The sequence below is a fragment of the Mytilus edulis genome, chromosome 13 (genome assembly GCF_963676685.1).
Source record: "Mytilus edulis chromosome 13, xbMytEdul2.2, whole genome shotgun sequence".
Lineage (NCBI taxonomy): Eukaryota > Metazoa > Mollusca > Bivalvia > Mytilida > Mytilidae > Mytilus > Mytilus edulis.
In genome coordinates this window covers 45460943-45474131 of record NC_092356.1, presented here as the reverse complement: position 1 = coordinate 45474131, position 13189 = coordinate 45460943, and the positions used below count along the sequence as shown (strand labels likewise).

The window sequence follows — 13189 nt, the reverse complement described above, 5'->3', positions numbered from 1 at the left end:
CCAAAATTAAAAGTAAACAATAAGACGTAAAAATGCAAAACTGTCTGATAACCAGTCTTCATAGTGGGGTTCGTGCTGCTTAGTCTTTAGCTTTCTATGTTGTTTTCTGTGTACTCTTGTTTATCTTTTGGTCGTATTTGATTTTTTGAAACTTATGTTTTCAATATAATCCTGTATACAAATACATCCTACCTTGAAAGTCTTTAGAGTTCCACTTGACCAGAAGTTTGACCAGAATATGTCATAAAGAAAAAAGAAAATAACCTTTTCTAAGTGACTGCCTAAATTTTAAGGTAGATTTAAAGTAATATTAGACAAGACATATAGAAATATTATCACATTTTATTTGACAATGTTATTTTTTCACCTGAACTTGCTCTCAGGTTACTTCTGTATCTTTATAAACCAGTTACCTGACTAGGATGATATACGAGACTGTGTTATATAACTATGAAATCTTAGCCGATCGTACAATCTACTGAATGTATACTGTAAACATAATTGATACTAGTTCATATAAGTAAATGACCATATTTGCGTGCTAAATCGGTTTGCAATGTCTCTACGAAAAAAAGTATGTCTTTAACCTATATTATAACTAAAATAAAATTATAAATGTTATCGAAATACTAGGCAACGAGCGACAATTCAACTCTTTAGTATGCCTTCGTTTACTAGATGTATCAATGGATGTTTCAGTCTACTTTAACAGCTACTAAACATGGATAAACACATATTAAACTATAGCTAAACACATATTAAACTATAGCTAATAGTACTTTTTTGTCAATGGCAATCACTCTTTTCCTGAAAATATGTATTGCAAATAGCATTACGGATTTCATATAAAACTAAACAAACTAACAAACCAAAAAAAGTAAAAACCGTAAATATCAACAAGAAAAAACCCACTAAAACTGATAGTAGTACTGCATGCAAAGAGGTAGATAAAAGATAATGTTTATTACAGATGTCATTTTCCGAACTTGGAGTCAGTTGGAATGTTGGTGAATTCATGATTTCCTTTTTCAGAACTTTTAATGAACATGTATTAACGTCAAACACTAATGATATTATTAGTAGCCTTATCAGCCGGGACAAAAATATATTCTTTGGCGAGTTCCTTTAGCTTAAAGTATGTTTGTTCGAGAAATAGGGCTATTATGGTTGTTGTTAAGAGAAAAAAATGTTCTTTGCAATGTTGAAAACGTATTTCAACTATGTTCATTACAGACTTATAAAAAGAATACAACAATTTCTTATCAACTTTGCCGACCATGTGAGGGCTGTATAGCCAGTCAATGTCGTTAGAAACTTCCATTTGTTGTTATCAACTTTAAAAAATTTACTCGTTTTATCCATTCAGAGCAGTAAGTACGAAGTGCGTCGTGGATGATATTACGACACTCATTCCCATTAGTGGCAAGGTTCCGGTGCATTCCAATTAATAATTGACGGGAGACGATATTTAGGTCGTTTGATACGGTGCTTTTTGTCCGCAATTCGCTTTTTGTCCGTTTTTGCTTTTTGTCCGATTATTTTGCTTTTTGTCCGAAACTTTTGCTTTTTGTCCGTTGCTTTTTGTCCGTTTTGCTTTTTGTCCGATTATTTTGCTTTTTGTCCGACACTTTTGCTTTTTGTCCGTTGCTTTTTGTCCGTTTTGCTTTTTGTCCGATTATTTTGCTTTTTGTCCGACACTTTTGCTTTTTTGGCCAGTGAATCTAATGGCGAATGGTCACTATGTCTAATGGCAAATGGTCACTATGTCGCTAATAGCAAATGGTCCCTATGTCCAATGGCAAATGGCCCATGAATCTGATGGCAAATGGTCACCATGTTTAATGGCGAATTGCCAGTGAATCTAATGGCAAATGGTCACTTTGTCTAATGGTCAGTGAATCTAATGGCAAATAGTCACCATGTCTAATGGCAATTGGTCAGTAAATCTAATGGCAAATGATCACTATGTCGGATGGCAAATTGTCAGTGAATCTAATGGCAAATGGCCACTATGTCTAATGGCAAATGGTCACTATGTCTAATGGCAATTGGTCACCAAGTCTTGTGGCAAATGGTCAGTGAACCTAATGGCAAATGGTCAGTGGATCTAATGGCGAATGGTCACTGTGTCTAATGGCAAATGGTCACTATGTCCAATGGCAAATGGCCCGTGAATCTGATGGCAAATTGTCACCATGTTTAATGGCGAATTGCCAGTGAATCTAATGGCAAATGGTTACCATGTCTACTTAGATTCACTGGTCATTTGCAATTAGACTTTGTGATCATTTGCAATTAGATCCACTGACCATTTGCCATTAGACAAAGTGACCACTTGCCACAAGACTTCGTGACCAATTGCCATTAGACTTCGTCAAGTCTGTAGGGCGGAAAAAAGTAGAAGTTATTGTTATTTGTTTTCTTCACTGAAATGCACTACTTTTAATACTAATCCGTAAATGGGATAAAGTGTTCGGTATATTTTTTATAAATAGAGTATGCATGTACCATCAAAGAAAGATCAATGTAGTCCGTACTCGGAGTAGTTTTTTGTACTCTAAACACAGCAATTTTTGTCCATTTGTTATAATGAACCTTAAACTCGCAAAAAGCATTTAATATAAAAACGAAAGCAATGCGCATGTATGGAATCATATATGATTGTTTGCTTTGTCTATATGCCATTTTGTTTTGAAAAAATCCGACACATTGATTAACAACACATATATTATTCCATGTAACCCCTTAAAAAGTTTTAAGTAGTGTGTGTTGATGTGTAAAAGATAAAAGAAAATTGGTTTTCGAAAATAAAATGATAATTGTGAACAATTTTAATATATTTTGACAAAAATATACAGTCAGTAGAAAAGAAAAATATGAATAGAAAGTTACAGTTTTGTTTGTAATAGCAACATGATACACTTTGTTTTGCACATAACATTATATCCTCTGTAAGCTGAGAGCTGGACTTTAATGTTTATCATATTTCTCTGAAAACCCTGCGTAAATTATGTATTATTTTTTTTAAACTTGATATGTAATGAAACATATTCTGCTAGTCTGTAAACCAATATTTTTTTACTTGGAACAACGACCCCAACACTTACCCCTTTTTCCAACAAAAATAAAACTATAAAACAATCAAAGTAAAGAATAAAAACAAATAATAATTAGAAATCAGCAAATATCGATCTATGCAATAGTACATAACCGATGTTTAAATTTTATACATCCTCTATTCTAATTTGACCTTTATTTTAAGAACAATTTTGATTTTATAATTATATGATCATTGAGTGCAAAGGCACAAATTTTCAAAAGTATTTAATTTTAAAAAGGAAGTAAAACTAACAAACCTTTCGGATATCTACATACAGATAATATTTACATAACATCTTTAAAATTTCAACTTACCAACTACTGTTTGTAGGACTGTCACAAGCAAGAAAATGAAATCTCCCAGTCGTGCATCATAAACCCACGTGTGGACACGTACATTGATCAGATATATTGACGAATTCGGGTACGTATTTGTCAATCGAAGTCAATTTAATATTATCTTTCCAATTTGAAAAAAAAGGTTTTAAAAGAATTGGCGAAACAGGTTGTGTTGTTTACGCACAAGATATATTAAAAAATTGACAATAATTACACTTAAAGATTGATGATTGTATCAAAATAAAAAAAATATAAAAAACTTGTATGTATATTTTTTTGATATTTTATACATGATCATCAGTAAATTAAATGAAGTAACATCAAAGAAGGCTATCTATATTAAAATGATACTATTGTCCATCCGTAAATATTAATTTAAACATTGTAATTACATGTCTATATCTGAAATTATCATTAATTCCGAATATTGCATCTCCTTGTTTTGGCTACGTAACACATGTTTTAATTGTACTAAATACAATTATATTTCACCGATGTGATGACATACACCGACGCATGTTGAATTTGAATAGTGTATTGCTTCTTTTTATTCGAAAAATAATTTTTGGAAGTTACACATGTAGAATAAGGCAAAATGAAAATTTTTAATAAGTTTAAGCTTGAGAATATTGTTTGAAATTGAAAAAGTTTTCCAAAAAATAAGTTTTATTATAATAAAAACATTTTTGGCAGTAAATTTTTATTCACTAAATTTTAGCTTTATGGGATACTGTTTCAACTTGTGTAGGTTTTATTTCTTATCAGTGGTGTAATAAGAAACCGAAAATTTCCATGGTCTTTGTCTAGGAATTATGCAAGTTTTCGATTACAGGCAGTCAAGGTCAGCATGGTCATGGCATGATCAGGGTCAATACTAATTATCATTGGCCACAAATATTTTAATTGACCAATGAGGTTAAAGTGCATGCTAACTTTCAACAAGCGTCAAGTTGCGCCCGCATTATCGCAATTGCACTGAATGCTACTAGACGCTATTTTTGTTTTGCCAGAAAAGTAAAGATTTTCATTTTTCAAGTTTGTTCCTGAAAGAGGCTTTATTCAATTTTGGACAGAAGATAACTGACGATTAAGTACAGGAAGACGTCGTTAGGATTACACAGAACTTGTTCAGAAGGTAAAAGCCATCTAAAATATTCTTTTATTCAAAATATTCGCTTCATTAAACATATTCGTATTATTTTTATATTGTAAATTCTAAATTTGTTTATTATGATTCATCGAGTTTTAATATTTGGTCATTCATTTGTACATAGATTAGAATCATTTGTGTACGAGAATCGTGCAGAAGGGCTATACAATTTAGGATTCGATGGGACCGAAATTCAGGTTCAATTTGCCGGTTTCGGTGGTGGTACATTGCGTCCGGGTCGTAAATGCATATTTATAAAACGAATAAGTATTATTTGTATTTTAATAGTCTCTCATAATTCTTTTAAGAATGGCACATACATGTATTTAATTGTTTTAACTATGTTTACTGTATAATTAATTTTATAATTGTATCTTGTTTTAATCATGTTGTATGTGGTGAGACTTTAATAAACTATTGAATCTGAATCTGAATATGCATTCAGAAACCAGAATTTATGCAAGTTTTTGACACTTTTAAACCAGATTCCGTATTTATTCAAATTGGCGGTAATGACTTGACAAGTGAGAAGAATCCTGAGAAATTGGCTCGAGAAATCGCGTCGTTCTGTGATTACATAATCACAGTGTATGGTGTTGGTCACGTGATCGTTGGGCAATTACTGCCGAGGTATTCCGAAAGGTCGGGTCCCGATTATAACAACAAAGTAAACAAGGTGAATCAGGTACTGTTTTTATCTTTGAAATCACGTACAAATATTACTTTTTGGAAACATCGGGGCCTTTGGAAAAACACGAAAGCTTTGTTGTCAGATAAAGTTCATTTAAATGGTGAAGGTATGCACATCTATGCTAAAAGTATTCGTGTAGCTGTCGGTAGTGCAAATCGTATGAAATAATTTTAATTAAAAAAATCAAACTGAAAAAGAGATATCTAACCAGCTAACGGAACGTTTACATAGTTTACTTATAATAAATAAAAAGCTTATTTATAGTATGCTATTACCTGTACATGTACATCATTGTTTTGTTATTCATGAAAACTTATGCATCAGTCATTAATGATACTAACTTTAATTAGTATATATATACAAATTTTTGCAGACAATCCACTGCTCTTGTTAAATTTATTCAATTAGTGTGGCACACAAATGTATCATTATACACATGGTTTTATTGCCATCATTATGGCTATGGTTATCATATATGTCAGTGCAATTTTGTAAAATGGTATCAATTTGCACTGGTTATATGGTTATATTTTGTATCATTATACATACATATGGTTAACCATCATTATGGTTATGGTTCTGATATTCATAGTGCATTTTTGTATTTATGTATCAGATTACACTGGTTTATTTACATACTTTTTTACATGTACCATACTTTACATGATTATTATCATGTATGGTTACAATGTAGTTGACATATAATATTGCATTTTTGTGTGCCACATTGTTCGTTACGTGAACTTTTTGTATGAACAATTAACAATGAATAGTATTATATAAGTGATATACATGTACATGTATGCATATTTTTCTGATGTTATATTATAATCAAAACACATTATCAGGTATTCAAGAATTATTTTTGTTTACTTTAAAGATGCCTAAACAAAGAGCTAGATCCAAAAGAAGAGCTGCTCCTTCGACCTTACAGACAGGGACCTTGTCATAGATTCCGTAGTTTTGCCAACTGTGGAAACAACTACCAGTAATACATCAAGAGGGCGGAAACGGGTTCGAAACATTGGTCCAACTCCACCAACAGCTCCTGTGATGAACATTGCCAGTACAACAGCACCAAAGCAGTCAATTCCCACCTGGTTACTGCTGGACCTATTGTAGAACAGGTGGCTGCTCCAGTGACAACTGCAAACATAAGCACCAATGTGTGCAATGTGATAAAAAACATGCCACAGTCTCATGTAAAGAGTGGCTTACAACCCACAAGTCTACCAACACCAATAAAAGTAAATAAATTAAACATTTTCCTCAAAGGCTATGACAAAGCAATGAAATTAAATTTAATACAGGGTTTTACATTTGGCTTTAAAATTAATTCTTTGCTTGATAAAAAAAGTGGACAAATTTCCTTCCAACCATAAAAGCGCAAGAGAAAATCTTGACGCGGTCAACCTCAAATTAAATAAGGAAATTAAAATTACGGAGTTAGTTCCCCTCAATTGGTAATTTCTAGTGCATTTCAACCAAATATATCTTGAATTACCAGAACAGGAAAAGGAAATGCATGTTATATGTGTGCACTATTATACATTGAATTATTATTTATTCATTTTTTTTCTCGTCTTGAATAAGTACGATGTATTTTAAAAATACCGCTAGTCGGCATTTCATTTTTGAAATAGAATGCAGTATGTTTTTATGGAAATTAGAAAGCCAAGCTCCAATGTATTACGCTAGAATATATTCATGACTAGAATTTCAGTTGATTGATCTTTTACTGCTGCTGATTTTGTTTCCCTTTTTTTTTTCTTTTGTTATTGTTGATAGTTTCTCTTTGTATCATGCTTTTTACCCCAACAACACAGACATGGGTAAAAATCGTAATTCAAACTCCAGTACCTATTTAAGAATTGTACTTTATTTAAGAAATAATTGATGCCAGCTATACTTTATTGTAGTTTTAACATGGGTAGGCATTATATTCGTGATTATTTTTGCCAGAGTGATAATCAATTATTTCGATTATGATTAGGTCATTTACGGTAATTTCTATGTTCGCTGTGTATAAGTGTACAGTATTTGTGTAGGCTCTTCCATCAACCTCCCTGTCGATTTGTATCCAACTAGTTCAAACCAGTTTAATTTCGCAAAGTTGTTTTTCTAAAATTCAAAATTGAAACAGAAATTAACAAATTTATTAACTAAAACGATATTTGTGTCACAATATAACAGAAAAGTTATAATTCAACCGTCTTTTCGTTTGAAGTCAATTTCTGACACGCACATTTTCAAGTCAGTTGTCAATAGCGGTGGACGCACAAGGAGAATCGGTAGGTCTATAGTTACTAAATTAATCGTAAATGTTCCGCCGGTTATAGTAGCATTGGTAAATATGTTCATATCTGATAGAGGATTCCTTGATAAAGTTGTGCTGACATTCGAGACTTGGCAGGAGGGGCCCTTTGACAGAGATTCATTTATACTTGCGGTAGTCCAAATAATTACGACGTCTTAATTTTTTTTTCTGGGACGCCTTCCTAAGACGGCGTCCCAGAAAAAAAAATAAAATAGCATTGTTGAGTTCCAGAAAAAAATTAAAATAGCCTTGTGGCGTCCCAGAAAAAAAATAAAATAGCCTTGCCAGACGTCATAATTATTTGGACTATACTTGCGGTAGCTACACCCTGTAAAGTTGATGAAAGTGCACGCCATTGTGCATCTGAAGATTTAAAATGCTGTATTACATGATGATTAAAATTAAAACTGAGTGACAATCTTGTTGTATTTGTAAAATGCATTGGAAACTTCGGTGGTATATTGGTAATTACGCCTATTTTTTTAAATAGGAGAATGGGGTTCGATTCCCTGCTAGGGTCAATCCATTTTTTCATAAATATGAAACAATTTTGTCATTTCAGTACAACAGTTATAATAACCTATACTTTATTTTATATTTATTGTCAGATCATATGTTTCAATGAAATTATTATATACATGCCTTTTTAACAGGATAGATGAAACGTGTTTTTCAGAGGGAGGGGTTTTGAAGTTAGAACAGCCAACATGAACGTTGCGGTATCTAGGTCAAACATATCAATTTCCAATTGTAACACATTGTTGTCATTGTAAAAGTATTAGTAACAAAATGTGTATCATTTTAGTGTTTGAAAGTGTTTTAAGTTAATGAAATACATTAAATGCATACCAATTTAATAAAATTCATTTTTCTGCCGTAGTCAATATACGCATGTGAAAACTAATTTTATTGGATAACAGAGCATGTTTTTTTTTTACAAAGCTAAAGAATATTATTTGTACATGTTGTCTTGACGCAAGTTATTATTTTTTTCAGTGGGTAATCTAGTGACAAAACATTACCTCCCTTGAAAACTGAAAACTGGATCTCGTCAATGAGAAAAGCAGGCTATAGAACTTTTATGTAAATTTGATTTTAATATTGATATGCGAATAAATTGCTCGCGTATCAACCTAAATTATTTTTTTTACTGGCTGAATGCTATATATGTTTTGAGCACGAACGACGCACAATTTCCATGTAGTTTACTTAAAATTGTTTTATATTTTCCGTGGGTTTTTTTTTTCGAGAGCAACATTTATTTAACATGTTTATAATATCCGGGTTTTTCAACAAATGCTCCGGTTTCCTTTTTTTAATGAAAATGTGATAAGAAAAAAGACATTCTTGGGCTTAAAAAACTACTTATTCTAGAGTTTGTAAATGTATATAAAATTGCAAAGGACAACGTTATATATTCTTAATAAGTTACAAAAGCATATTACTTTGTTGATCAAATTTAACTCATTTCAATTTAATGATAATCCCTATTCTGAACTATTCTGAAAACATTTTGCCATAACCTTGTAGTATTAAGATATATAAGAAATCACTGTGTCCTTTTTAAAACGGTCTATAGAACCGAGTACAGGGACTCATAATCTTTTCCACTTCATTTCATGCTACCTTTGTTTTTACAGTCAAGAATATTTTATGAATGATATATATGACCGTGACATAGGAGCAAGAAAACTAAGAAAAAACAGTAAAATTTTTTAAAAACTAAATGTTAACCCAAATATTAAAAGAGCACCCCCCTCCCCAAACAAAATAATAAATTGAAAAATAAAAGAATATTATTTGAATTGAATGGAATATTTAATGAAAAATGAAAACAACACTTCATTCGTCCGAAGCGCTTTTCTGGATTACCTTCACACGTAACGCTCAAAGTCAAATATTTGAAAACCAAGGATGTGTAAGAACCGAAATATTTGCAGACATATGACCAAAAGCACCTAATAAATAGCCAAATTAATCTAAGTTCAACTTTGCTTGAAACCTTAGGCTCTTTATAATTTTTAAATTTGTAAACCGACAATGTTGAATTATTGATTGTTGGTTTCTTGAACGTGCAGTGAAAAATATTTCATGTATTTTCATGACGAGAACAAATCAACAATAAATCCAATGGGTAGGTCCCGTAACAGAGGACGTTCGGGATGAAGGTTTGGAAATTTAGACTGTCACTGAAAACGAGGGTATATTGGATATAGACAGAACGTGTAGTGGTGTAGTGAGCGTGACATTCTATCTACACGTCCCATTCTGATCAGAGGTGGCTGCGTACTTGAAGCAAGAGTTTTACTACAGGTCGGAAGAGGACCTAAATGACCATATTTCTATTCCCCAGTCCCCATTGGAGGTAAACAATTTTGAAAAGGTTTTTAAAGGCAGTGCTTTAAGGCCTGACTTTCAAGTCATGAGGTTCATCTTTCCTTACGCAAATCTTTGCTGGGGGTCATTTTGCAAGAAATAGATCCGGAAATGTTTAAATTTCTCCTCTACTTTTTGTGGTATGTCTTGGTTTTTGTTCCTTTCATTTACATTGGGAAATAAAGAAACGATCAGTGTGTATTGTTCGTTTTAAAAATCTGTTTATTAATGTGTCTTTTGCATTATAAGCAGTCAATCTGATTACAAACTATGATTGTGGAAAGAGGTCCGTTCAATTTCGAGTACTATTTGCGATCTAAAGATATTTTAAAATCATTTCACTCGTTTATATAACATGATATTATAATTAAAAGTCGACTGACCGTGAATTATATTGCATAATATACAATTTAAAGTATTTCTGTACGTGAAGCCGTATGACGTTATAGTTATTTCGGTCTCAGTTATGTAAAATATGAAATGATCGTTCCTGAATAGGGTTCCACTAATTAAAGACAAGAAGCGTCAAAAAGTGATAAGAAGCGACAATAAAAATTAAAATAGCGATAAGAAGCGACAATATAATTAATTTAGCGAGAAGAAGCGTCAAGAAGACTATATAGCGACTATACATAAATAAAAAAAATGTCATTGCAACAACTTATTCCCCATAGATATTAAAAAACATGCATTATTTTTTATTATAGGGGCGGTTATAAAACATTTTTTATATTACTGTACATTGATAGATACAAATATGTTTTTATTAAGAAGAAAGGGATTAGTTTTTATTAGATATAAAAAAATATATATTTTATGCACACGCTAAAAATTGGCCATCAAAAAAAAAAAATCAATTTCCTTTTAAAGAATTTATTGAATCAAAACCATGACATATCATTTCCTTTCTAACAGTGAAATTCTTCTTTTTCATAGGGACATATTTGATAGGTGTAGCTTCACCCTATCACATCAAATGAGAATAGCCTCGTGAGAGAATTACGATTCGCTTGTCCCTTGTTAGTTATTGTCGCTTCGTCACTAAATTAAACTTCTTGTCGCTGTTTGTCTCTAAAATTCTTCTTGTCTCTTATTAGTGAGACCAGTCAGTTCCGTCCTTAACTTCCGTTTTTGCACTGCAAAACAATCACACAATTAACGATACCTAGTCCTTGTTGGTGTGTACCTGAGTGTCATTTAAGAGGAGGACTTGCATTTCTAAATGACTTAATAAGAAGGAAAAGTTGGATCAACGCCATGGCTCAAACGTAGATTGTCATGTGCGATGCAATCGTAGAACCCATATCAATCAGCTGTTGTTTGCAAGGCACATTTTACTGAAAACGACTACGTTCAGGAAACTATTCATGGTAAAACTTTATTTTCTTTAAGAAATATATACTGTTATTTATATAATCGCCATGCAAGGAAACCAAAGTCTGTTTGCAACCGCAATTATCGTTTTAGAATAAAAAGGGGGGTGAATTCAAGACGTCATAACTTTTGGGATTACGATTCAATATCATCTGTTTGACATTTTTTGGTTAATACTACAATTGTATGGTTTTTCTACAAGAGATATGTTATACTGATAATTATTTTAGCAGTAATTATGTAAATTTCGGTTGTAATGACAAGAATTCATGAGCTATGCCTCGGGCTTTCTTGAAAAATATCAATGACAATGTAAACAGGAACAAAACATTGACATGAATGATGCTCTCCACCTATGTTATAGTTATTTAGGTATGTGTGTTGCACAAGTCTTTCACAAGTTTCAAAAAAGCTAATGTTATAAAACTTTTTTCAGGGCACATACCCACTTTATAGAGACTTGTCTACTGCCATGCATTCCCATCCTATTTTCATGCACCATTTGTAAGCAAGAGACTGAATGGTTTACAAAATTTAAAATCAGGACGGTGTCCCGTTAAACCAAAAGAACTAAACTGGATGAATATTGTAGGAGAAATCTAGAGGAAAGTTTTGATTTGTGAAATTGGTTTTCCTGAACAGATGTACATTCATCCTGCAGGAAAGGTTTATAACTGTCCACCACCAACTGACGAGCTAATGTTGAGCTTCACAGATGGAATTACTCAAACACCATAAATGCCTATGTTTTCAGCACAGATTTCACAAATCATGACACAGCTGTGCATTTTTATGCCCCACCTACGATAATAGGGGGGCATTATGTTTTCTGGTCTGTGCGTCCGTTCGTCCGTCCGTCTGTCCCTCTTCAGGTTAAAGTTTTTGGTCAAGGTAGTTTTTGATGAAGTTGAAGTCCAATCGACTTCAAACTTGGTACACATGTTCCCTATGATATAATCTTTTTAATTTTAATGCCAATTAGAGTTTTTACCCCAATGTCACGGTCCACTGAACATAGAAAATGATAGTGCGAGTGGGGCATTCGTGTACTGGGGACACATTCTTGTTTATACCTGTTAAGAGTCGAAAACTAAATATTATTTTTATATAAATAAACATATATTGTGTCATTTTAGAACTTATATTTTTCCAAAGGATGCATGAATGAAAGTAGTGAAATTCATTTTGCTTTGATATATAGATTTGAATTACAATTGTTCATGTTATTGTAATGCATATAAAAATAAGGAGATGTGGCACAATGTAAATATATGATATTCTGTGAGTTTATCAAACTAAAGGGGATAAGAAATGGGTATAAGCACTTACAGGACTGTACTACTGTACAATCTCCAACAATGAGAAAAACTCATACTGTAAAGAGAATTTCATATTTACAAGTAAGTTTTGTTTTTGCATTGAATAATTTTCTTCTATTGTCTTAAAAGCAAATATGGGAAGTGGTTAAAATGCTAATGAGACAGCTTTTATGGCCACCAGATGTCATTGTTACCTTGATTAAAAACTCCTTTTTAGCTCACCTGACCTGACTCATCACTTGGTTTCGTCGTCCATAAACTTTTACAAAAAATCTTATCTGAAACTACTGTGCCAAATTTAACAAAACTTAGCCAAAATCCTCTTTGCGGTATCTAATTTAAAAAATGTGTGGTTAGACCCGGTCAACCAACCGAGATGGCCACTATGGCCAAAAATAGAACATACAGGTAAAATGTAGATTTTGGCTTATAACTCTGAAACCAAAGCATTTAGAGCAAATCTGACATAGGGTGAAATTGTCTCTTCAGTGAAGATCTATCTGCCCAGGAATTTTCAGACAAAT

General features: G+C 32.3%; 1 protein-coding gene and 1 long non-coding RNA gene across 3 annotated transcripts in view; one reads left to right on the top strand and one right to left on the bottom strand.

The window, feature by feature from the left end:
* Nucleotides 1–13189, bottom strand: part of LOC139502220 (sodium- and chloride-dependent glycine transporter 1-like) — a 62757-nt gene that overhangs the window by 27861 nt on the left and 21707 nt on the right. For both annotated transcript variants that reach the window (XM_071291653.1, XM_071291654.1), the window contains exon 2: nt 193–281. The gene's annotated coding sequence lies outside the window, so the exon portion shown is untranslated. The remainder of the gene's footprint in view (nt 1–192; nt 282–13189) is intronic.
* On the top strand, nt 10813–12476 carry LOC139500044 (uncharacterized). The gene is made up of 2 exons (XR_011658293.1): nt 10813–11342; nt 11783–12476. It is a non-coding gene; the product is annotated as an uncharacterized lncRNA (long non-coding RNA).